Raw genomic sequence first — 4,521 nt, 5'->3', positions numbered from 1 at the left:
AAAAACACTGGCCAATCAGAGCCCGCGCCCAGGCTCGGTAGCGCAGAGACTCATCCGCGCGCGATCGTGAACAAACGCGTACGCGTGACTTCTCGGTTATCAGTTTCTGTCACAAAAATTTGACTTTGCACCGCTATTTTTATAAGGCTTAAAGAAATGGTTTTTTGTCGTCATTCCAATATTTGTATACCTAACGGCGATGCGAAAAATGTGCGGCCGGCACTGTGTTAAATTAAGAATAATGTGGAATTCTTCGTTATTCATGAATAACAAATAAGTCGTTTAATAACTGTGTTCGATACTTTTATTCGTTATCCGAAAGGAATAAAGTGTTTTATTACTTATGAAAAACTTACCCATTCGTCCACGAATTAATCTGCTTCGACAGAAGTGGGTCAGTGTGTCGATCCTGACCTTTCCAGGCAATCCGAAACAGCTGATGTTACGGCCTCTAAGCCTTATAAAAGTAGCGGTGCAAAGTCAAATTTTTGTGACAGAGACCGATAACCGAGAAGTCACGCGTACGCGTTTGTTCACGATCGCGCGCGGATGAGTCTCTGCGCTCCCGAGCCTGGGCGCGGGCTCTGATTGGCCAGTGTTTTTCGTTAATAATTCAAAAACGAAGCTTCAACCAACATTTTGGTAAAGGAAAAAGTTGTTCAGAGTCACCCCAGCAACCTCCCATTTCCGGGTATTCGAGGAGTTACGGGACACACCGTATATGCAGGATGGGACACCGTGTCATAGAGCCAAATCTATCAGAGAATTGTTCTCATTGAGGAAACTCCCCATACTCTCATATCCACGCAACTCTCCCAATATGAATCCAATTGAGAATGTCTGGAGTTTACTTAAAACACTTGTATATACACACATCACCAGTCACCACATTAGCTGATTTAAAGAAAAAAATTTTACTGCACGCTCCAATACCTGTCGTCCACAGCGACGCTCGCCCGTCGAGCGTCTCCGTCCGCAAAGGGTTAAATTACCTTAGCCTTCAAATTTTACTAAAAATACTGTTGCGTGCGCATTTATAGGAACACCCGGTATGTAAATTTTTAGAAAGCATACTCATTAAGGACTACGTTCCTTTTTATGTATCAAACATATTTGTCTAGAGTCCCTTTTAGCAACGTTTACCTGCGTCTTCTTTGTTAAGAATTTTCGACCGATCCCGTACCAACGCTTTATTACTTTATTGCCGCCACCTACCTCGACTTAAACGTTAGCCTATTTTTTTTACGATAACCGTGTAACAAATTCTTACAAATATCCCCACCGAACACAGATGTCTGTCAACCGATAAAAAAATAGCTTTAGTTTCTGCCAATGAAAAATAATCAGCTTCCTGTATTCGACACACCCCTGGCGATTTTTGACGTCCAGGAAGCGACCAAGAAAAAACGAACAAGTCAGTCGTAAACCAGCAAGCATAGAGAGAACAATTAGAAAACATCAACCTCCTAAAAGTCTTCTTATAAGTTCTTTGCTCCTAATTAAGAAGAGCATCGCGAACCTGTCGACACCAACGAAGACAGACACGACGTGGCAAATACGAAAGATGTTGAAAATTGTGAGTGGCCCTAATTTTTTGGCCAGGAGCTGTACTTATTTGGTGCGTGCCGTCTTAAAAAATTATGTAACGAACAACATGCCAGTATTATGGCATCTACAAATGCGTATGGCAATTGTAAATTTGTCCCTTCAGGTGTTGTTGGGTTAGGCAAATTGAACTTTTTATTTATTAATATTTTATAAAATGCAGTCCCTTGCAAAACTCCTCCGGCTGAAATTTCTCCGTTCGTACCCGCATGTACATACCATCATAAATTCATATTTAGCGTTGACAATAGCCAACATAACAATACTAAATGTTCCTTTATAATTGTAATAATATGAAACACTATTGGCTGGTTTTGCAATTTGTACGTGTTTGCCATCGATTGCTCCGACACAATGATTAAATGACCAGAGAGATTGAAAATCGCTTGCAATTGACTGCCATTTTTCCTCTGTGGGTGTGGAAATTGAAAAGAAGAAGAATTTTTATTTATTTCAGAATCAAAATGATATCGATATAGAAGAGTTTTCAGAACTCTCAAGATCTTCTATATCTACAACTTCTTCAAGGAATGCACCAAAACGAAAAGTAGAGTGAGTTAGCAAAAAAAAAAAAGAAAACAAATCAATTGAACTTACTTACAAAACGCTGTCTGATGATACACAAGAAAAAGATTCTTTTAATATTACAGGGAAAAAAATAGTTTGTGACCTCGGACACAATGAGCGGCAGTGAGTTATAACACAGAAACCCTCAGGAAGATTCGAACATATCCACATAAACATTGTAGTTTCATCTATATAAGAAGGATTTAGATATTACCTTATCTGCATTGATCGCTTCACCCGTTGACCTAAGGCCATACCCTTAAAAGACCAAGAGGCACAAACCATGGCACAAGCATTTTACGAGGGATGGATCGTTCGTTTCGGGACACGCCCGTCCGCGTTACCATCGACCGAGGTAGACAATTCGAGTCACACCTTTTTCAAAATTTCAACCAATTAACAGGTACTATGCAGAACTGGAAAGATTGTTCACGAAAGGAATACGGGTCTGATTGAGTTGTATCCCCATAAATCCACCTTCTCTAACACAATCATAGAAATAGAGCCCGTGTATTGTCATTATTGGCCAACGCGATAACATCGACCAATCGGATCATTTGAAATTGCGTAACGTGAGATTTAAGCCGCGCGAGTGAAGTACCCCTCTTGAAATGTACCGTTCTGCGAGAAATCTTTCCAGCTCTGCATTGTAAGTACCGTCCACTTAAGGGTAACAGCCTACTACCCAACAGCAAGCAAGATGGAGGAGTGATTTCACCGGCAACTAAAAGGAGCAATTCGCTGCCATTCAAACACCCGTTAATCGGAGGTTCTTCCCACCATTTTGCATGGCATATTCGCAGCCTGGCGGGAAAACTTACAATCAACTGCGGTAGAATTGGTGTACGGCGATACATTACGCCTACCCGCCGAATTCCTGTCGCCCCGACTGATCAAGGCCGATCAGGACCCGACCGATTTTGTCAAGAGGTGCGAGAGCATTTCCGTGGCATCACCCGCTTAAAATGGCTAGTCACAGGGGCAATTGGTACGTAAAACGCATTCAGCGATTTGGAGGGTATGAAATCAAGTTACTTAGTTACCTTTCTAGATAAACAAGTAGAGCGGTTTTGGAAGGTTGAAGAAATTCCGCATAAACAATTCTTTTCAGTAGAGGAATTAGAATGTGAGAAACACTTTACAGATAATACTTATTGAGAAAATAATGGTCGTTACGTAGTTTGTCTATCCATTAATGAAAGGAAGGAACTTTTAGGTGCATCTGGAAGTATTGTATTGAAGCGTTTCAAAGAAATGTTTTCAAGATCAATCGAGAAATTCGGAGTGAAATACGTGAATTGTACTGGGGACGGTGACTCCAAACATACAAGGCTATTTTAAATATGAATCTATATGGTGATGACTGTCCAGTAATACAAAACGAGCGCGTTGGACACGTTGAAAAAAGAATGGACACGTGACTCCGAAATATAAAAAAAGAAAAAGACCTCGGCGAAAAAGGGAAATTAACCGATGTACTGATTAGAAAATTAACGAAATATTATGGACTGGCTATTCGAGGAAATGTAAATTCTGTGGAAGATATGAAAAAAGTAATAAAAACAACACTGGATCATTTGACCTCCATGAATGAAAATCAAAAATATGAAAATTGTCCGCCCGGAGTCAATAGCTGGTGTGAATGGCACAAGGCTGAGGCAGCTGGTGGAACTGAAGCTTATGAACATCTCCCTCCATTTCACTCGGATGTCGTGAAATATTTGCTTCCTATACATATGTATATAAAGACCTATCAAATGATGAACTTCTGACAAGCTGCTTAGGTAGACACACAAAATTTCATTGAAAGTTTCAACTCTACTGTGTAGCGTTTAGCTCCTAAGTACTTGAATACGAGCTCGAAAATTATCCTTCCTTCATCGCCGCATACGTCTTCAATGAAGGGTACAGCAGTGTATTGAAGATGATAAACCTGTTGGACATCAGAATTGGATTAACAGATCAAAATTTTGCACACACATACGACAAGCAGCGACTTGTAGAGCAGCACCGTTGTAATCTAAGCAGCTCAAAACGCGATTTTTCAAAACAGGTTTTTTTTAATTTGTGTACACGATAGAGAAAAATCTAATAAATCAATTGAACTGTTTCTAGGCTTGTTTTATAAATAATTAGTATCTCTTCTAGTTAAACTAAAATGTTTTTGAAAAAAGTTAAGTTACATTATTTTTTTTGCAATAAAAAGTTGAAATTTTTTCGTGAAAATCGTAACTTTTGTTTCTAAGTCGTATAAAATTTTTAATTTTGGCTTTTCTTTTAATTTTTTTTAGTTTAACTAGAAGGTAGTTATATAAAATTAAAGAAGAAGATTGGTTTTTTTGTTTCAGA

Source organism: Habropoda laboriosa, unplaced genomic scaffold, assembly GCF_001263275.1.
Source record: "Habropoda laboriosa isolate 0110345459 unplaced genomic scaffold, ASM126327v1 scaffold334, whole genome shotgun sequence".
NCBI lineage: Eukaryota > Metazoa > Arthropoda > Insecta > Hymenoptera > Apidae > Habropoda > Habropoda laboriosa.
This window is presented reverse-complemented; position numbering follows the sequence as displayed.